Genomic DNA, 24,313 nt, shown 5'->3' with positions numbered 1-24,313 from the left:
TGAAAAATGCCCCAGTCAGCAGATCTGAACTGGGTGTGGAAGAATTTATTTTGAAAACATGGCTTCTCAGGCTTAAAACCTTATCCTGAATGGCTCTTGGGGAGACAAAATCCTCGAGAATGATATGACTAAATAGCAGGAATGAGGAAATCGTGATGGGACTTTTGGGTGAAGATTCCGAAATGATGAAAGATAAGAAATTTTGATCAAGTCTCATGGGTGAAACAAGATCAGCCTTTGGAATGACTCAGGTTTAGCCCTTAACTTGTATGGGACGAAGATAGATCAAAATAACCTGAATAGGGAAAGGAATATATGAGGACCTTGATGGGACATTTTTGGAAAATGCCTCGTGAGATGAAGTTCAAGTAAAATCCTATCCTGGATGGATATACAAAGCATGGATTCTTCGATGGGAGGAACCCTGATGGGACTGGAAGGAAAACACCTCGTCTAAACGAGAAACCTCGTCAGAACGAGACTCAAATTTAACCCAAACCTGAAAAAGGAAGATACCTCAAGGGGCGAGGTTCAGGATTAACCCTTATCCTGAAAGGGACGACCAAATAGAATTCTCGAGTGAAGAAACCATGATGGGACATTCGGAGTTTGGATGAACAAATCCAAAAGGGGTTTGCAAAAGAAGAAAATGGGGTTCCCTAAAGCTTTGAAAAAGGGATGATCTTGGGCGTCTCATGGCTCAGACTAAATCAACTTTTGAAATCGATAACCTCTCGCAGAAGGTACAGGTTTGACCCTTAACCTGAGTGGGTACGACCATATGGATTTCTCGAATGAAGAAACCGTGATGGGATAGGAAGAGATACTTCAACTGAATGAGGCAACTCTTCTGAAAGATATAAACAACGTTCGGTCGCATCAAAAATGGATATTGAATATTTATTTCATTCTTGGAATAGCTAGAAAATTTTGCCAATAAGATAAAATTGTAGTTGACTCAAATACTTGGAAAATGTGCACGTATGTGCAAAAGACATTCCCTCTTTTACCTAGAGTATTTCCTCCAACGAGGTTAACTCCTTGATTTTAAGAGTCAAATTCAAAATTTTAGTGCTGATGATTTTCTTCAAGGAAGCTATCCATTTCCTTGATATGAGAAGAAAAGAAATATTCTTAATTTCATAAAAGTAAGTAGTGAAAAGATATTGATAAAAGAATTTTGCATGAGAAAAGATGACTTCTGGCAATTTTGGCAGTTTGATATCTGGGTGTTTTCCCATGATGATCCTTTTGCACTCTTTTTGAGTCATTGAACTTTTCAGGCTTTTACATCATCCTTTATTTTGGGAGATATCCTGACTTTTCTCTCTTCTTTTTTGGGGAAGGGTACATCACAAACTCCTTCATCTTGGAGATGTTCCGATCCTTCTTTTATCTCAAGAATTTCTAATGATGATATTGGCTCAAAAAGGTTTTTAGATGATAGCAGAAATCAAATATCTTTTAGGGTTTGTCGGTAGGTTCATCACATTCGCCTTCATCTCGATGGTGATCTGAACTTTCCCTGAAAGGATCCTTCACAAACTCCTTCATCTTGGAGATGATCCAAATCTTCTTTAGCCCCGGGGGTCTGCTCGCATATTCGTCTTCATCTTGACAAAAATTGAGAGATCTTTTTTGCAGATATTTGATTGCAACTTTAAATGAATGTGAAGATATGGATTGAGTGGATTCTTTTTATTGCTTAGGATATTTCCACTTCATGATTGCCAGATAGTCGTCTTTAAACATGCGCCATAGCCATGATCAATATCGATTCGCTTCCGGCATTTCAATATCATTGAATATTTATTTCGCTAATCATACTGAGGATATTTTTTTCATCCTTTTGGTTGATCAACAGGAAAAAGATCTGAATTCTACCTCTTTTTCGCAAAAAGTTTTATCTTTTTGGAAAGAATACTAGAGGTAATTTTGAGGTGATTCTTTTGTGCAGCAAAATATTTGGAATCAACAAATGCTTTTAGCAAATTGGTAAGGTTTTCACGAATTCTGTGTGAAATAATCACTCAATATAGATTTTAATGAGACCTTGAGCTGAATCTATGATTTTGGAAATTTCGACCAGTGAAAACTGGGACCTTTTATTTAACGGTCAGCGAAGGAGCTGAGACTTTTCATTTAATGACCAGTGGAAACTGGGACCTTTCATTTAACGACCAGCGAAGGAGATGGAACCATTCATTTAACGACCAGTGAAAACTGAGACTTTTTATTTAACGACCAGCGAAAGAGCTGGAACCTTTGATTTAACGACTAGCGAAAGAGCTGGAACCTTTGATTTAACGACTAGTGAAAACTGGGACCTTTCATTTAACGACCAGCAAAAGAGCTGGAACCTTTGATTTAACGACCATTGAAAACTGGAACCTTTCATTTAACGACCAACGAAGGAGCTGGAACCTTTGATTTAATGACCAGTGAAAACTGGGACCTTTCATTTAACGACCAGCAAAGTAGCTGAGACATTTCATTTAATAACCAGTGGAAACTGGGACATTTCATTTAACGACCAACGAAGTAGCTGGGACATTTCATTTAATGACCAGTGGAAACTGGGACATTTCATTTAACGACCAGCGAAGTAGCTGAAACATTTCATTTAACGACCAGTGAAAACTGGGACATTTCATTTAACGACCAGCGAAGTAGTTGAGACATTTCATTTAACGACCAACGAAGTAGCTGGGACATTTCATTTAACGACCAACGAAGTAGCTGGGACATTTCATTTAACGACCAACGAAGTAGCTGGGACTTTTTATTTAACGACCTGACCTAAGATTCAGACTTTCTGAGAGACAAACAGTACGAGGACTGAGTTTTGTGAAATGAACTTGATCTTTAGATTTGAAGATTTTGAGAGGTAATCCATGCGAGGACTGGGTATTTCAAATGAACTTGGTCTTTAGATTTTGAAAATTTAGCAAAATAACCAGTGCGAGGACTGAGTTTTTCAAATGAAATTGGTATTTAATTGAATATTTTGAGAAATAACCAGTTCGAGGACTGAATTTTGAAAGCATACTAGTAAGAGTACAAAATTTTTGAAAAAAATATACCAGTACGAGCACTGGATCTTCCAACTGAGAGTCAGGAAGGAGACCGACATTCTTAAGATATTTAGAGATCGAAGCAGGAATGATAGTCGGGGTTTCAGGATTATCCCTTATCCTGAATAAAATAGACATTTGATGAGAATTTAGAAAAAAACATGATTCAGGTTTTATCCCTTAACCTGAAAGGGAAATAGAAGATTTTGTGATGAGATAACCTGAGACTTGAATTTAGAAGGGATATGACAAGATTTATGATCTATGATTTAGATGGACCATCACAGTTAGCTGTATGCGGTCCAATTTTCAGGATTAACCCCTTATCCTGAGCGGGGAAAAGAAAGAATAAAATTTGAGAATATAGAAGGAGATAGAATTTTGATGAAAGATTGATAAAAATGGAGAAAATTTAAGAAATTTGAAATTTTTATTTTGTAAAAAGAATTCTCACAAGTAGCATTTGTTGTTCATATGAGTGATCTCAGGATTATCCCTTATCCTGAAAAAGAATACCTCGAACGTCGAGGTTCAAGTTTATCCCTTAACCTGAAAGGGGGAAAGAATAAAATTTATAAAAAGTGGGGGAAAATAAATTTATGACAATTTTGTTTTTGAAAAGAATGCTCACAGATAGCCTTGTTGCTTCTGTGAGCGGTCTCAGGATTATCCCTTATCCTGAATGGGAACACCTCAGACAACGAGGGTCAGGTTTATCCCTTAACCTGAGGGGGAAATAAAATAAAAGAATACCTCATGGAAAGGAGGCATCAGGTTTATCCCTTATCCTGAAAGGGTAAAGATTTGATAAAATTTGAGGAAAATTTGATATAACTTGATAAAATTTTGATAAAATTGATATAAACTTGATAGAAATATGAATAAAATGCATGAAACTGATAAAGATAACAAAATCAGCTGAAAATTTATAAGATTTGAAAAAAATGAGTTTTTTTTATCCTGCCTGCATCTGGGATCTTGAAAGGAAAAATGTTTATTTAAAAGATAAGTGAGAAATCATTTTTGAAGAAAATCCACTGTAAGAAGAATGATCAGTGTGAGGGTTGATCCTTTAAATCAAACATGAGAGATCATCATGAGGGTCAATTTTTGAAGGCAATGGTTTGGAAACCTACATTTTGAGAAAAAAGAAGATCAACAATAGATCTGATTTCTGAAAATATCAGTTCGAAACTGATAACAAGATCAACACAAGGGTTGATCTTTGAATATAATGTTTAAAAACCAATCTTGGAAGATAAGACCAATACAAGGGTTGGTCTTTGAATATAATGATTCGAAACCCATTTTGGAAGATAAGACCAACACAAGGGTTGATCTTTGAATATAATGATTTGAAAGTCATTTTTGGAGAATATGGTCAACACGAGGGTTGATTCTTCAATGCAATGGTTCGAAAACCTATCTTTGAAAACATGATCAACACGAGGGTTGATTTTTCAATGCAATGGTTCGAAAACCTATCTTTGAAAACATGATCAACACGAGGGTTGATTTTTCAATGCAATGGTTCAAAAACCTATCTTTGAAAACATGATCAACACGAGGGTTGATTTTTCAATACAATGGTTCAAAAACCTATTTTTGAAAATATGATCAACACGAGGGTTGATTTTTCAATGCAATGGTTTGAAAACCTATTTTTGAAAATATGATCAACACGAGGGTTGATTTTTCAATGAAATGGTTCGAAAATCTATTTTTGAAAATATGATCAACACGAGGGTTGATTTTTCAATGCAATGATTTGAAACCTATTTTCGACAATATGATCAACACGAGGGTTGATTTTTCAATGCAATGGTTCGAAACCTATTTTCGACAATATGATCAACACGAGGGTTGATTTTTGACAAAGGTTGGACCAAAGAGCATTTGAACTCTTTGGTTATCACAACGAAGACTTTTAAAATTTCATGATTTTTGAAAAACCCTCATAGGTAATATCATTTCTCTCATGAATGATGTCAAGATTTGTCCAGCATTCTGAAAAAGAACAGGAATTTAATGCCCCAGTATGGCGAAGGAAAAAGAAGTATTGGATATAAAAGATATAAAGGAAATTGACATTTCATTGATAAGCAAAGGTCTGATAACAAAACTAAATATTTACAAGAACTTTGAAAGGAAAGGATTTAAAAAGACTGGGCTGACTTGCCCCTACAAGATGACTAACAAAAAGAAAATGATAGTGCAGAAAAACTTGGGCATCCTCAATTCTTTGAGTGATCCGAAAATGACTCTGTCAGGACTGCTGGACGCTCTTCGTCCTCGTCCTCCACCAACTCACTTCTGTCAATGCAGTCTTGTATCATATGCCTGAGGACAAAGCAGTGTTCTGTATCATGCCCCGTTGCCCTATGATTCTTGTAGAACTGGTCTTTGAATTTTCCCAAGATTACGGGAGGATCTTCTATTTTAGGGAGTTTGATCATCCCATGCTTTAAAAGGTAATCCAGAACTGTTTCCAAAGTTTGATCTAATGGAGTGAAGACTCGATCTTTCTCCGACTTAATGTACTTGGGCTTCTCTTGAAGATCCCCCTTTTGCTGGAGGCCAATTGAAAGCGGTTTGTCATTGTTCTTATAGGATATTTCCTTCTGTTCCTTGCTCTGATCTATTCTCGGGCCACTGCCACTGTTGTTTTTGTTTTCTTTGCTGCTACTGCCAAGACTAATGCTGGAGGCATCAACTGAATGAGCGAATTGCGCATTTTTCTTCTGATCTTGGATATTCTTGTCCAGAGGCGTGCCCTCGTAAAGCCCGCTTTCTATTTCTGCTTCGAGCCATTCGGCTCGCTCAATCAACTTGATAAAGGATTTCGCCGGGGAAGTGGCGATGAGGCTCTTTATGGGCTGAGAGAAATTGTTGAGGATTATCTGCAATGCGTGCTCCTCCAGAATGGATACCTTCATCTTATTACAGGTGCTTCTTCACCTGTGAATGAAATCTCTTGCTCTTTCAGTCTCACCTTGCTTCAGGTTGTAAAGATGATTTAATGTAGGTGAAGCTTCAGTGTTGAATAGGAAGCGCTCAATGAACAAATTTACTACCTTATTGAACTCTCGTAGTTCGATAGGATTGATGTGGTCGGCATACCACCTGGCTGCTACACCCTCTAGATTGCGGGGAAAATAGATGAACAAAGCCCTGTTGTCCTTTCTGAAACGACAGCATTCTGCATAAAAGGTGGCTATGTGGGCTTTAGGGTTGCCAGTCCCGTCAAATTTGAGAAACTTGCGAGGAAGATTCTCCAGGTTATCATCCTCATCTAGGCCATCGTAAAAATCTTCGCTAGTGTAGGTTTGCTTGCCCTTACTTTTAGCTTGAATGTCCTTGATTGCTCGATTCATCTCCTTCATTTGCTTGCCTATCGGGTCCTCTACTAGAATCCCAGACTTGGGCTTGTTGACGGATTCAGGCTCTTCTGTAGCTATCTTTACGAACTGCCTCGGAGGATTCTGATTGTAGACAAACTACTCTTCCTCTTCTGATTCTTCCTTGATTGACTCTGATTCCTCAGAAGTAGTGTTTGGTTGTACCTTCTTTCTGATGATTCTGACTTGCTTTTTGACAGGCTTCTTCCTCAGTTTGCTTTTAGGAACTGCCTCTTTCAGATTGGCCTCGGCTTGCTCCGACATCATCCTCGCCATCATCTTTTGGAACATACCATACATAGCGGGGTCAATGTCATCTCCTTTGTTCTGACCCTGTCCCCTGACTGACTTAGGAGAGTTCATCCCTTCTGCCTCACTGTCGCCGTGTTGAGGAACTGTTTCTTTTCCAGCTCTTGTCTGAACCATTTTTGAATATCAGCGCTCTCTATAGAGGAAAGTGAAAGTTTTTAGACCGAAGAAACTTTTGGAGAAGTTTTGACAGGAGGAAGGATTAGGTTTAAAAAAATTGTATCCCATTACTAGGGATTGAGTTGCCACAAAATTTGTGACAATTGTGTTGTTTACTCTACGAGGGAGAGTAACCAACTAAAACACGAAGAAAATGTTATTTTGAAAAGGATATCTCTTGACGGAAAGAGATTTTATTTATGAAAAATATAAACAAGAATATAAAATCAGAAAAAAAAAATAGGAGGGAAAATGAAATTTGAGAATAAATGGTAAAGATTTAAAATTTTGAAGAACTTGCAGGCAGGATCAGAAGAATTTTGAAGAAATCAGAAGGAGAGAAGGAAAATACACCTGGGTTTTAAAAACAAAGAGAAAATTTTGAATAATAATATATACCCAAGGTTTTGGAAAATATAAGGAACATATAAAATATCACACAATCACAGATATACAAACAAGGATGCACAAACAGCACTCCCTAAAGCTGACTCTAAATGCAATATTTGAAATGGCTGATAGGACCTTAATCTTAACTCTAAGATTTAGATCATCTGATTTCAATCAAGGTATGCCGATATACTCAAGCCGAAACTCGAAGTACGTGGCATAAAAATATCTCTCCGGTTCTAAGGTAATGGCTTCCCAACATCCTTGAGCACCTACCGATATACCTCAGACTATGGCCCTTAGGTACGTGGTAGGGGGGCGCGAACCCAAATAAGTGGTCCAGTTGTGAGGCTCTCTCCCGAACTATGGTTCAGTGAGACAACCCAGCAACGTGAAGACCGGGACAATATAGGTAGGGAGGTTTTCAAAATATGCTCAACATGCAATAAAACCGGAAAGCTCTAATGCAAGTCCTAAAAGAGATAGAATTTAAATGAAAAGAAGCATACACTTGCATACATTGTTTTGCATTCAATCCCTAAAATTGAGGAGAGTTGTATTTCAGACCTAAGTTTAATGTGAACATGGAATAATCTCTTCAATATGGTCCTACCAAACCATACTTAAATCCTATATGCAATGATGTCAGCTTAGGACAAAGTCTAGGCTCCTAAGGTTTGCATGGAAATGTAGCTGACATTGAAAGAATAAAGACTTAGATAATATCAAATCAAAGCAAAGGCATGGATTCAACCGGACGAAGACGATGTCCCATCACGGTCGCCAAAACTGTGATCATCGCAAAAATTTTCCTCTCTTGATATTTCTCTCTCTTCCTTCTCTTTTTACTTTCTGACCTCTATTTTTCATTTTTTGAGGGGAGAAATGAAAAGACAGAAAAGAAGAGAGAAGAGAAAAGAAAAGAAGAGAGAAGAGGAAAGAGAGAGAAACTCTTTTGCGGGGTCTCACTTGACCTTGATTTGAAAATATTTAGGAAAATAACTCACCTCCGTTTTTGAAATATTTGCAGGAAAAATTGGGAGACGGGGCTCGCTCGTCGGTACGAGGTTCGACCGTTCCTGGCGCCTTTACCAGGGGTAATCGAACCAAGGATCGAATTTATGCCTTTTTGCTTGGCCTAAATATTATCTAAGAATTTATCCTAAGTCTAAAATGCACAAAGAGTCATGCTTGTGCAATGCAAGGATGTATACTCTTTTGAAAAGAATGATTTGGAAATCTGAGATTTTTCCAAGTGAACATAAAGTGAATATGATAATGGAAATGAAGAAATAGTTGAATCTGACTTAGAACTTGAGATAGATCTTGGATAGATGTTTTGAAGTTCTAAGTCTTTGAAATAATCAGAGTTTGGGAGAATGGTTTTGAAAATGAGAAAAGATGAAGTTTTCAAAGTCAGAAATGAACTTTGAATTTGAATTTTGAATCTGGATTTAAGAGAAGGAGATGAAATTTGAAGCAATATTGAATTCTAGATTTAGAGTTTGAAATCAAGATGGATTTGAGAAATCTAAATGGTATTTAAAAATAGAAATGGATTTAAGAAGTCCAGATGAGATTTGAAAATGGAATTGGATTTGAGATATGGAAATCAAAATAGATTTGGATTTTGAAATATGGAATTGGGAATGGAATTGGATTTGAAATCTAGAATTCAAGATGAAATTTGAATCCAAAGTCTGAATCTTAAATGAAATTTGGATATGAAGTCTGAGATCCAAAAATGGAATTGAATTCTGGATCCTAAAATGGGATTTAGATCTGAAGTCTGAGATCCAAGATGGAGTTGGATTCTGGATCCTAAAATGGATCTTGGATCTGAAGTCTGAGATCCAAGATGGAATTGAATTCTGGATCCTAAAATAGAATTGGATCTGAAGTCTGAGATCCAAGATGGAGTTGGATTCTGGATCCTAAAATAGATTTTGGATATGAAGTCTGAGATCCAAGATAGAATTGAATTCTGGATTCTAAAATGGAATTGGATCTGAAGTCTAAGATCCAAAGTGGAATTAGGTTCTGGATCCTAAAATGGAATTGGATCTAAAGTCTGAGATCCAATGTGGAATTGGGTTCTAGATCTAGAATTGGATTTTTGGAGTTTAAAATATAGAAGATGAATCGAAGATTTTAAAGTTAAATTGAAGTTTGAAATTAAATTTGAGATATTGAGTTGAATTTGAATTTGAATTTGAATTTTGAATCTTGAACTTTGGAATTTCAAAATTGATTTGAGTTTTGAAATTTGATTAGAATTATCAATTGAACTTTGAATATACAAATGAATTTCAATGTCAAATTGAACTTTTGAATTTGAAGCTTGAATTTGGAATCATAAGATGAATCATAGATTTCAAAGTTAAATTGAACTTTGAAATTGGATTTGAGATATTGATTTGATTTTGAATTTTGAAAATGAATTTGGGATCTCAAAGTTGATTTGAATTTTGAAGTTTGATTTATATTGAAATTTTTGAAGTTTTGAAATGAATTTGAAATTTCAAAGTCAAATTGGACTTTGAAATCGAATTTTGAGTCTTGAAAATGAGATAGAATTGAATTTGAATCTATGAAATAGAATTGATTTGAGAAATGAAGAAAGATACTCAAAATCACTTGGAGTTTTTGAAAAAGAATTTTGAAAATATGATGCAATTCTATCCTAAATGATGAATGAATTTAAATAATCTTAAAACTGGATTCGAAAATCACATTTCATTCTTTAAATGAATGTAAATGAGATTAATGATATAATATATTCCTGACTATGGTCATTGAATGTATTATATAATAATCACATTTAAATTCAAGTGAAGAATAAAATACATTTTGGTGCTTTTATAGAGTTTAAAATGAAATTAACTCTCAATATATCCTGACTATGGCCATTGATATATGTATTGATTTAATTTTAAACTAAACTCTGATAAAAGAGAAAAATATTTAAAGAAAATATGATGAATTTTGGAAAAGGATCCAGTGTGGATCCAGTGTTATTTTCTAAAAGATAAAAATCCTAAGTTTTGTTTACATCTTGACTATGGTCATTGATGTAAATCATCAACTTAGGATTAATTACCTTTCACAAAATGGTTCACGTGCCATTCGTGTTCCCATTTGTGAAACTTTGAAATGAAATAGCAAAATGATATGAAGCACATAATTTCATAAAAATATATGCTCATACATTCTAATCTATGCAAAAAAATATTCTCATTAATGTCTAACTATTACAATCTTGAATTCAAAATTTACAAGAGCCTCTAATTCTAGAAAGTGGCAATTTCCATATATTTCCTACAAAACCGGATTAACACGAGATAATAGAGAAAATATTATGTGGATGGGAACGACGAAATGCCTATATCTATGTCTTGCTTTAATGATAATTCAGTATCATGTTTGATGGAAAAGCATATATTGGAATGTACATTTGATATACTAGGCAAACAAGAAAATACATAGGAGATATCCTAGTTAAGAGAAAATGCATGTTATGAACTAGTTACCAATTGTTAATTGGAAATGAATTCAAGATGATGCTACTCACTCTCTAGGTGACATATCCTCAATAGTCTTGACTCGTTTATCGAATAGCATCGATCCTCATGAGATCACATCAGTTAACTGCTTTGAATTTATGGCAAATTATCAAACAAAACCAAGTGACTATACTATGTTAAAGAAATCAGCAGACCAAAGAAGTTTGGTCCAGATACCATCAAGCCAATGTGATTTGATGCGGGCATTGGCGGATCAGTGGCGCACTAATATCGGATCACAACAAATCAAAGGGGGGGGAGCCCGATGCAGGTTTCAATGAATTACTGATCCATTGATTCAGATCACAGTAGAAAAATGGGATCTGATGAAATTCCAGCAAATCAGAGATTTGCTGATTCAAACTATGGTACACGATGACAATGATCTGAACTAACAGATCATGAATTTATTGATTCGGATCTCAACAAACAGCGAATATTGAATCAACTTCAGCAAATCGTGCTGATTCGGACCTCAGTGAATATTATATCAACTTCAGCAAATCCTGCTGACTCTGATCTCAGCAAACAGTGAATATTGATCAAACTTCAACAAATCTTGCTGATTCTGATTCCAGCAAACAACGAATATTGTATCAAATTCAGCAAATCCTGCCGATTCGGATCTCAGCAAACAGTGAAAATTGATCGAACTTCAACAGACCTTGATGATTCTGATTTCAGCAAACAGTGAATATTGATCAAACTTCAACAGATCGGTGATATCTGGTCCAGGCCTCAAATCCAAACATTGATATACCAATAAAACAGGGGCTCAGTACTCAAACCGGATCCAGGCATCCGATCAAAACAACTCAGCAACACCCTGCTACCAATATAACGGGTTTGCCGGAAAATCCACTTCCAAGCAAAATTTGGAGCCTGATCAAGGCTCGAATATTCTGACAACCGAACGAAGTTATGGGAATCAGGTGATTCAATTTATAGAATCGGTTGAACAAGCATACATTTGATATTTCAACGATCTGACCGGAGATAAGACGATCAAGAAACCAGGCACCAAATCGATTTCGACCATCAAGTGGTCGATCCAGAATCCATACGAATGAGAGAAAAATGAAACAAAAAAAAAAACAAAAAAAAAACAAATGAGATGATTGCTCAGATCGGGCTTCAAGTGTCAAGCCAAAACTCAGGCAATCAGCAAACAATTACTTTCCGGAAAAGGGGCGTCCATAGGACTTGCTCTGGCGTACCAGATTTGATCTGGGATTCCGGCTAAAATTCCAGCGGCATGGCTATTGGAAGAAGCACAGTCGCCGGAAAATGGATAAGTACTGAGATCGCTCTGGAGAATCAGAGTTAATATGAGATTCCGGCTAAAATTCCAGCGACATGGCTATTGGAAGAAGCACGACTGCTGGAAACTGGATAAATACTGGGATCGCTCTGAAAAATCAGAGTTAATCTGGGATTCCGATTAAAATTCCAGCGGCATGGCTATTGGAAGGAGCACGGCCGTCGGAAAATGGATAAATACTGGGATTCTGATCATTATAATTCGGCGACACGACTATCAAAACAAGCATGGTCGCCGGAAGATCAATGGTATTCATCCGATTAAACCGAAAGGATAGATGTATCAAAGATTAATGAGACACTATCCCGCTTCGAACAATCAGAACTAAAAAAAAATTTACAGGATTCCGGCAAAACTCAGCAATGAACGGGAAATCAGAAAATGTAAATCGGTATTTTTAAACAAGATGAGATATCATTGTACTTACCGTATGGCCTGAGCCTTTCTGATTGGTGTTTTGATGGAGATCTCGGCTTCTTGGGAGGATTTAGACCTGAGCAGGGGTGAGGGATGGATCGTGAGAGAGCAGATGGGCTCGGATAGAAGAGGAGGGGGGTGAATGCGGATCGAGAAGGAGAATGAATGAAGTCCAGAATTGTGGATTGTAATTGATAATTCTGGATGAGAAATCAGGGGCCTGGGCCTCCTGTTTTATAACAGGAGGCCGTTAGACTCCTTTACGGGGGAGGTCCACAAAGTTTTCAAAAAAATTTCAAAATGTGGCTTCTTTTTAAAAGGTTTTTCTAAACGGGGTTTTTAGCAAAATCTATTTCAAAAGAGGGGTTTCTAAAGCTTATTTTTTGTGTGTTTTCTTTTTCCTTTTTTTCATTTTTTTACTCTTTTTCTTTGCATTTTCTGTTTTTTTGTATTTTTTAAAAAAAATAAAACTCTAAAACTATGGGATTTTTAAACTATTTGTAAAATTTTACAAATATTTACAAAAGAAGGCTTTACCGAGAATTCGAGTTCATCTTTTGGATTTTTCTTCAGAAAGCGGGTTTGGATCCGGTTTTTGATAAAATATTTGAGCTTTGAACCTCGAATTGAGGAATATAGCGCGATGGATCCAAACGGATACCAGATGAACTATCTGAGCCTTTCAAAAGGTTGTTTTGGTAATTTTGAGAATTTAATTTAAAAATTGCTTGACAAAGCTTAGATTTGGATTCTGATATTGGATCTGGATCCGAAATCGAGTCAGATATGCAAAATGAATTTAATTTCAGTAAAACCTTAGAAATAAACTACAATTTAGATTTAAAACTGACTCAATTACTCAGAAAATGGAATCAGAGGCAAAAAGGGAATATTTATAATATTTTGAAAAATTTGGGGTGTTCACAATATCAACTGGTTGCAGTGAAGAAGATGTGTCTCAATCACTGAAAACTCATGGAGCAACGGACATCCGTACTATCGACGCACCTGAAGAAGTGAATATGTGCACTAATGATGTACATGATAAGAAGTGTGCAGACATTGGATTCACTCTAGACTTGAATATTCCAGCAGACGAAATGTAATTCGATAATGATATTCCAGCAGACAAAATGCAATTTGATAATGAGGTAGACGATCATAACAGTGCACTTGACAAAGGTGTAGGCACCTCAAGTCTACATGATAGTACACTTGACTCTATTCCCGTAGAGGGAATGTAGTTTAATAATGAAGAAGCTGCATACAAATTTTACAATGATTATGCCTTAAAACTTGGCTTCAGTGTTAGAAGGTATTCTTGGGCAAAAAATGCACCGGGTGTCGTGGTGAGAAAAGCATATGTTTGTTCTAAGAAAGGTTGGAAGAAGTCAAGTGGAAATCAAACAAGGAGCAAGCCAGATTTAAGATGTGGTTGTCCAGCAATAATGGTGTTAAGAAGACTTTCGAATGGAAAATATGTAGCTCATACTTTAATCAATGATCATAACCATGAATTAGCCCCTTCTTTTATGACTCCTATGTTGAGGTCACATCGTAAAGTAATTGAAGTGCATGTTGCAGTTGCTGAAATAGCTAATAGCATCGGCATTACACCAAAAAAGATATACAATTTGTGTGTGCGCATAGATGGTGGTCGCGAGAATGTACCATTCACACCTATGGATCTATGAAACCATTTGAGAAGGAAGAGGTCAGACAACATGAAGAATGAAGGAATATGTTCTTTGGTTGATTACCTACAGAAGAATTCAAGCAATAACTCTGGTTTTTTTAGTGCAATGCAACTAGATGAAGATGGGTATGTTGTGAATATGTTTTGGGCAGATTCAAAGTCAATAGTAGATTATGAATGCTTTAATGATGTGCTTATTTTTTATACGACAGTGAAGATTAATACATAACAATGGCCATTTGTGCAGTTTATCAGAGTGAACCATCACTCATGGAGTTGCATATTAGGCGATGCTTTTTTGTATGACCAGACCAAGGAAACCTTTGAGTGGTTGTTCAAAGTATTTACACATGCAATGAATAAGAAGCACCCTGGAGCTGTACTTACAGATGATGATCATGCAATTGTGGCTGCAGTGTCTCATGTATGGCCATATGCACATCATCGCCTATGTTTATGACATATCTTTCTAAATGCAGCAAAGAACATAGGACACATTTTTAATCAGAAGACAAGGTTTGATAAACTGTTTAGAAAGTGTGTACTTGAGAGCATGGACAAGGTCACTTTTCTATCTGATTGGGAGCAAATGATTCAGATGTACGACCTTGAAGACTATGTGTGGTTATAAAATTTATATGCAGACAAAGAGAAGTGAGCATTGGCATATTGAAGACAATACTTTTGTGCAGGTATGATAAGCACACAAAGAGCTGGATCTATGCATGCCACACTGAAAAAAACCTTGTATTCATGTTTAACAATGTTTCGCTTCATGGAACAATATAATTATTTGTAGACGGTCTCAGACAAAATGAGCTTGAATAAGATGTGCAATGCTTCAACACCCGCCCTGTAACTTTGGGCATGAAAATATTAACGCTACCTGCAGATTTATATACACTAACTGTATTTGAATGAACTAAGAAAGAGGTTATACAGGTCATGAATTGCAACATAGAATGCAGCAGGAAATGAACTCGACGATAAACGATATGGATGTTTTAGTGATCTCTTCTGTAAAAATGAAAGTCTCTAAAAGATAAATATGTGTTTGACGGAAATGTCCTCCCATAAATAGCTTTCCATATTCCCGCACCTGGATTGCATTAGAAGCACATCACTATTTTGGACATGGGTTTCATACTGGTGATGATATATGTTTTCTTTCTTTATTATGGTCATGTATTGTATCTAAGCCAAACCATTGGTCATGATGTATTGTAACTAAATATTAATATTTTTTGTATATGAATGTGGTTGTAAATTATATGGATTTATAGTTACAAAGTTATGGCGAGAATGATGTCTTTGTGAACGAAATCGATTTGTATTTAAGAAGTTAACATATATAATCTTACAATAAGAAGTTAACACATTAAAACCCAAAATCCTTAAACCTAAACCCTAAACCCCAATTGCATAAATCAACACTAAAAAACACATATAATCTTACAAATCAATATATGATAATTCAATATAATATCTTACAAATCGGTATACGGCAATTCAGCATAACATCTTACAAATCAATATATGTAAATTCAACATAATATATTACAAATCGATATTAACAACCAAAACAATATCTCACAAATCGACTCTAATAAACACATAATATCTTACAAATTGATATACGATAATTCAGTATAATATATTACAAATCAATACTAGAAAACACATTTTCTTATAAATCGATATACGACAATTCAGAATAATATATTACAAATTGGTATACGTCAATTCAACATAATATCTTACAAATTGATATATGATAATTCAGCATAATATATTATAAATCGATATTAACAAACAAAACAATATCTCACAAATCGACACTAGAAAATACATAATATCTTAAAAATCGATATACGACAATTCAACATAATATATTACAAAATCGGTATACGTGTGCCAGGTTCATAATTTTGGTTTATGGATCAATGTGAATTCCTATTGATATCTTAAAAATCGACATTTAAAATCAAAACAATATCTTAAAACAATATTAAGAATCAAAACAATATCTTAAATCGATATTAAGAATAAACATAGAAATCGATATTAAGATTCAGAATAACATCTTAAATGGATTTGGAAATTCGTATTAATATCTTTAAAATCGATATTTAGAATCATAACAATATCTTAAATCGATATTAAGAATCAACATAGAAATTGACATTAAGATTCAGAATAATATCTTAAATGGATTTAGAAATTCGTATTGATATCTGTAAAATCGATATTTAGAATCAGAACAATATCTTAAATCGATATTACGAATCAACATAGAAATCGATATTAAAATTCAGAACAATATCTTAAATCGATTTGGAAATTCATATTGATATCTTAAAAATCGATATTTAGAATCAAAATAATATCTTAAATCGATACTAAGAATAAAAAAACATTTTAAATCGATATGAAAATTCCTATTGATATCTTAAAAATTGATATTTAGAATCAAAACAATATCTTAAATCAATATTAAGAATCAAAACAATATCTTAAATCTATATTAAGAATCAACATAGAAATCGATATTAAGATTCAGAACAATATCTTAAATCGATTTGAAAATTTATATTAATATCTTTAAAATCGATATTTAGAATCAGAATAATATCTTAAATCGATATTAAGAATCAAAACATCTTAAATCGATATGAAAATTCGTATTGATATCTTAACAATCGATATTTAGTATCAAAACAATATCTTAAATCGATATTAAGAATCAAAACAATATCTTAAATTGATATTAAGAATCAAAACAATATCTTAAATCGATATTAAGAATCAAAACAATATCTTAAATCCATATTAACAATCACTATAGAAATTGATATTAAGATTCAGAACAATATCTTAAATCGATTTGGAAATTCGTATTGATATCTTAAAAATCGATATTTAGAATCAAAACAATATCTTTAATCGATATTAATAATCAAAACAATATCTTAAGGGTTTAGGGTTATGGTTTAGGATTTAGGTTTAGGGTTAAGGGTTTTAGGGTTTAGGGTTTAGGGTTTTTAGGGTTTAGGGTTTTAGGGTTTAGGGTTTAGGGTTTAGGGTTTTTAGGGTTTAGGGTTTTAGGGTTTAGGTTAGGTTAGGGTTTAGGTTTAGGGTTTAGGGTTTAGGGTTTAGAGTTTAGGGTTTACGATTAAAGGGTTTAAGGTTTAGAGTTTAGGATTTAGTAATATATTATGGGTTTAGGGTTAGGGTTTATTAAGATATTAAGGGTTTAGGGTTTAGAGTATAGGTTTAGGTATAGTAATATATTATGGGATATATGTACCGATTTATAAAATATTAAGTGCTTTCTAGTGTCGATTTATTAGATATTGTAGTATATAATTGAAAACTATGTGTGAGGAATTTACATTGTAGCGACATGAGGTGGCCATTTGCATATTCAAATCGTTGCTCATTTAGTGATTTCTATGAAAATCGCTTCAAAGCTTCATACCTGTAATTAAATAGCTATCACGTGAATCGATATCATCAACAAGTATACATCGCTATTTTATCAAACGTATAAATTGTTCTTACTTTAAACATACAAATTGTTGCTTCAAACGTACAAATCATTGTAGAAATTGCACCCTTCATAAGTACATATCGTTATAACATTTGAGATTTGATAGTAAACGTCGTTCCACATCCCGCTCGTTGTCAAAAATTGATATGCCTTGTGAGACCTGGATTTCGGTTGGAAATTTATGCGATTTACGCAAAGATGTATATGTTGACCACAATTGTGTAGAAAATATTGGAATAGTATAACGCAAATCCCGATTTGTAAGCTATTATGCTGAATTTTCGTATCGATTTGTAATATATTATGTGACATGTATATCGATTTGTAACATATTATGTGTTTGCTAGTGTCGATTTGTAAGATATTTGTATTATGATATTGAAACGTGTTCGTGCAGCATTTATATTGTTGCGCGATTGTGGTGGCAATTTGCGTATTCAAATCATTGTTCATTTAGCGATTAAAATTGAAATCGCTTCATAACGTCATAGATTTCATTAAATCGTTGTCACGTGAATTGCTATCGTCAACACACATATTGGATAAGTCATTTCTTTAATTGGCACGGTAAATAACAACTCGATGCATAGTATAGTGTGATGCAACTGACGATCATGACAGATAACATGAAGAATGATGTTCATGTAGATTTAATTTTGCATGGTCGGCAAGAAGAAATCCTTTTGCCTCATAAGTGTGTGTAGTTTTCATTCTCCTCCTCCTTCTTCCTTTGTTTTTTCTTCTCTTCGTCATCCTTCTTCTTCTTCTTCATCCTTAATTCTTCCTTATCTTTTTTTGTTTGCTTTTCATCTTCAATATCTGATGGATCAGGCTCCGCATAATAAATATCCAACAATTTGTTCATCTTCAATATTAGGGTTTTTTTCATGGTCAATGTTCATTATATTTTGGTACTTTACACAACCCTCATATATATCGGATTGGCGGATGATTTCTCCAAGAGTCATCCCTTCCAACGATGAAGGCTTTCTTGTCTTACGAATTGTAGTCATTGCTAACATGCACAACACATAAATTTAACCGTAAATCATTTTAGAAATCGAACCCTTCATAAGTACATATCATTGTAAATCATAAATTGCTACTGCATTAAATGTATAAATCGTGACTACTTTAAATGTATAAATCACGAATCATAAATTGGCTAAATCGCTACTGCTTCAAAACAATGCCAAATCCGGTATCCGGTTATGGAGATACAATCCGCACAAGTTGATCTAGGGTTTAAATAATGCATAACGGGCTCTATAAAACAAACTCATTTTTATGAATCATTGATCGGATCTTCGATTATGAAGATACAATCCACACAAGTTGATCTAGGGTTTAAACAATGCATAACAGGCTCTATAAAACAGATTCTGATTTATGATAAAGTAAAAATATAAAACAATCGTAGAAAATTTTGAAAATTTCACAAGATATACTAGACAGCAGGATGAACCCATTGATTGTTACGGATCATCGATCGAATCTCCGATGAGGGAGATATTGCTTTGAGAAGCCGCCCTTGATTTCATATAGCGTTTTCACAGTTCAAGAATTATAGTTCAGTTTTCGATTTTTTTAGCAGGGTTATAGAACTCAAAATAATCCAAATTTTTTATGGAAGGTTACTGATACACGCATGGATCTACCCTAAAAAAATTATATTTTTTTGACAGAAAAATGAACATGAAATAGCATTGTTCCCCTGTGCCTGGAATCAAGATTCACAGATTATCGATAATGCATGAATAACCCTAATCTAAACATGGAAAATAATAAAGAAAAATCTGTAAATAACACAACGAATTTGGATTTGATGCTAAAAATCTGTAAATAACACAACAAATTTGGATTTGATGCTTGAATGAGTAAAACAAACATAAGCAATATGAAATAATAAAAAAATCAGGGAAAACATGGTTGAAATTCGATTTAGTTTTCGAAAGAAAGATTTGATCCATAGAGAGATCGAATCTCATCTTTTATTTTGGCATAAACATCAAAAACGATAATCTACACTATTTCAACGGATTGAAAACATGAAAATCATCCCCACACAACATTAGATTGATTTCTTGAATCACTTTGATGGTTTTTGGATGAAACGGATGCTAAAAACCAACCTAAAGTTGGGCGGCAATGTCTAAAATCCTAAATAAAATAAGAACTAATAAAATAATAAAGAAAGTTAGCGGAAACCTTACCTTGGAGGTTGCAGCAATGGAGGAGTTGTTTGAAGAGAGGAAGGTTGCTGGGGGAGAGAGAGAGAGAGAGCAAGAAGAAAAAGAGGAAAAGATGAGGGGTCGACCCCTTTTCCCCTTTTTATAGGCATTAATTAACATTAATTATGATTAGAGTTTCACCTAAGTGAGAACTCTTTTAATTAAAAAGGATAAGCAACAAAGGAGGGCGATTTTGGTAGAGTACTAACCTAGGTAGGACACTAACTAATTTACCTAATTGACTATTAGCTAAACCTTAAAAACACCCTCAATTGTGGCGCCACCCATGGGGCCCACATTTGGTTTTTAAAACCTTTAATTTAAAAGTTAAAATTGAGGTTTGAAAACACTAAAGTAAAATGAAGTTTTAAAATCAATTTGGACTTTTTCAAACTCCGAACCTAATTAGGACACTAACTAAATCCTATACTAACCCAAACACTCTCAAATGTGGCACCACCCAGAGTGGGCCCCACTTGGTTTTTCAGAAAATGATTTTAAAAACTTGAAAATAAAGGTTTTCAAAAGAAGATGAAGATGAAGACGAACTTGACATAGAAATTTTAGAATCAACTAGAGTCCAAAATGGATTAAAAGACTCTCAAATGTGGCACCAACTGAGTGGGCCCCACATTAGAGTTTTGAAAAGTTAAAATAAAGACTGAAACAGGTTTTAAGACAAAGTTAAAATCATCAAGTGAAAATCAGAAGTTTTGAAAACAGAGTCCTAAACTAACTGAAATTTTAGACCAGAGTCCTAAACCAACTAAAACTCTGAATTTTGGGCTTTTGAAAGACAAAACGAAAAAAATTTTAAAAGATTTTCCTAAAACTGGTAAAAATGAGGCTAAAAATGCATTCGGGATTAGAGTCCTAAATCAACTAAAACTCTAAAATAGTCCTAAATCAACTGAAACTCTACAAAGGGACTAAATTTTGAAAGACGAGTGAAAATATTTTAAAACAAGTGGTAGTGGAAGTAGAAATAGAAATCAGAACAGAGTCTTAACCTGACTAGGACTCTGGGACAGAGTCTCAAAATTTTAAAACTCTTGATTTTTTGTTTTTGAAGGCCAAATGAAGAGATTTTAAAAGATTTTCTCAAAGATTGGTAAAAATGAACAAAAAGACGGGACCAAGGTCAGAGTCCGAATCAACTGGAACTCTAAGATAGAGTCCCAGAATTTTGAAACTCTTAGAATTAGGTTTGTTTTCGAAGAATAAGTGAAATAAAAGTAAAAATAGGAAATCATAGTAGAGTTCTGGACCGACTGAAACTCTGGGGCAGAGTTCTAAAATTTTGAAACTCTAAAATGAAGTCCTAAAATTTTAAAATTTGGTTTTTTTAACAGATAAATGAAGAAGTTTTGAAAGATTTTCTAAAAAATGAACTCAGGGTTAGAGTCCTAATCCAACTAAAACTCTGGGACAAAGTCCTAATCTGACTAAAACTCTAAAATTCTGATTTCTTTCGAAATATTTTGAAAGATTTTCTTGAAAATGGGTAAAAGTAGGGATGAAAAGTAGAGTCCTGATCTGATTGAAACTCTGTGATAGTCCTAGTCCGACTGAAACTCTGAGATTTTAGCCAAAATGAAGGAAATTAACGAGGGATGAGATTACCTTTGATTTAAAACCAAAATAGAATTTTGAAAAAGGTGAAAAGAAAGAGTCCTAAGTCAACTAAAACTCTAAGATTTAAAAATTTTGGATGAAAGAAGGGATCCAGAAGTGACACCACCTAGATGGGTCTCATCTGAGAATTGAGATCAGTTAAAATTGAGTTTAAAATGAATCCAGATCACTTTCTAAGGAAAATATTTTTGAAATATAGGATCCTGGGGGTTAACAAAAGGCAAATGTCGATCTAAAAACCCAGGTTTTTGAAATAGGGTTTTAAAACTCGAATCTGGATTGGAGATTTTGAAAACAAGAGTACTGGATCTCGAGAATGACATGTAATGACATGAAATGCAATGAAATGACATGAAATGCAATGAAATGACATGAAATGATACAAAATGATATGAAATGAGATGCAAAATGCAAACCCTGGATGAGGGATTTGAAGTCCATGACCTCTGGCGGAGACAAAGAATTGAACATTTATGTTCGAAGGCAAAGGTTGATGATTAAAATTGAGCCAAAATGGAGATTGAATTTTGATTGGAAGATGAAATATTTGGATTTTGATGTAAAACTTGAGCTTTGAATAGCCCTGGCTCGGGTGTCGACCAATTGGTTCTCTGAAGGCTTCAGAGAGCGGGCCCTAGTGGAAAGCGGAAAGGGTTTGTGAGCGAAGGTGGAAAATTTGGGGTGTTTACATATTCCTATTTTCTTGATAAGTTAGTGCAGTGTCTTTAATTTACTTAAATCACATGCTTATCTTTTGAAGTCCAATGTCTATTTTTAATTTTTCCACTAATTTAATACTTAGTTGCACGATCCATTTGTTTTGTGTCATCTTCCCACTCCCTATATATTTTCAGGTGCTTCCTACGCAAAGACAAAGGAGCTCCTTGTGAAGATCCTGGACATGTTCAGAACTATAGCCTAAACATCTGGCATTGGTAGACAAAAGACAATTAGTTCTTATTGTAGAAATTACTTTGAATAGACGTTTAGTGTGGGTGGTTGATAGTTCAGATGTTTGTCGATTAGATGATTGCATATTAGAGTTGCACAATCTTTTAAATGAGGTATGTGCTCTCACTTTTTACCTGTGTTCACCAACATGCTAAGGTTTTTTTCTGTGTAGCGCATTATGAACACTGGTAACTTTCACAAACAAAAAATAATAATAATAATTGTTGACTGCAAATGATATAGAAGACAAAATAAGTATATCAATTTTATATAAAATTGCTAACTTTATGGTCCTTTTGTTATATCTTTCTTGTTATGAGATTCACCATCTGATATTCTCTTCTGTAAAAATGAAAGTCTCTAAAAGATAAATATGCGTTTGACGGAAATGTCCTCCCATAAATAGCTTTCCATATTCCCGCACCTGGATTGCATTAGAAGCACATCACTATTTTGGACATGGGTTTCATACTGGTGATGATATATGTTTTCTTTCTTTATTATGGTCATGTATTGTATCTAAGCCAAACCATTGGTCATGATGTATTGTAACTAAATATTAATATTTTTTGTATATGAATGTGGTTGTAAATTATGTGGATTTGTAGTTACAAAGTTATGGCGAGAATGATGTCTTTGTGAACGAAATCGATTTGTATTTAAGAAGTTAACATATATAATCTTACAATAAGAAGTTAACACATTAAAACCCAAAATCCTTAAACCTAAACCCTAAACCCCAATCGCATAAATTAACACTAAAAAACACATATAATCTTACAAATCGATATATGATAATTCAATATAATATCTTACAAATCGGTATGCGGCAATTCAGCATAACATCTTACAAATCGATATACGTAAATTCAACATAATATATTACAAATCGATATTAACAACCAAAACAATATCTCACAAATTGACTCTAATAAACACATAATATCTTACAAATTGATATACGGTAATTCAGCATAATATATTACAAATCGATACTAGAAAACACATTATCTTATAAATCGATATACGACAATTCAGAATAATATATTACAAATCAGTATACGTCAATTCAACATAATATCTTACAAATTGATATATGATAATTCAACATAATATATTATAAATCGATATTAACAAACAAAACAATATCTCACAAATCGACACTAGAAAATACATAATATCATAAAAATCGATATACGACAATTCAACATAATATATTACAAAATCGGTATATGTGTGTCAGGTTCATAATTTTGGTTTATGGATCAATGTGAATTTCTATTGATATCTTAAAAATCGACATTTAAAATCAAAACAATATCTTAAAACAATATTAAGAATCAAAACAATATCTTAAATCGATATTAAGAATCAACATAGAAATCAATATTAAGATTCAGAATAACATCTTAAATGGATTTGGAAATTCGTATTAATATCTTTAAAATCGATATTTAGAATCATAACAATATCTTAAATCGATATTAAGAATCAACATAGAAATTGACATTAAGATTCAGAATATCTTAAATGGATTTAGAAATTCGTATTGATATCTTTAAAATCGATATTTAGAATCAGAACAATATCTTAAATCGATATTACGAATCAACATAGAA

The sequence above is a fragment of the Nuphar pumila genome, chromosome 3, assembly GCF_984573655.1.
Source record: "Nuphar pumila chromosome 3, dmNupPumi1.hap1.1, whole genome shotgun sequence".
Classification (NCBI taxonomy): Eukaryota; Viridiplantae; Streptophyta; class Magnoliopsida; order Nymphaeales; family Nymphaeaceae; genus Nuphar; species Nuphar pumila.
This window is presented reverse-complemented; position numbering follows the sequence as displayed.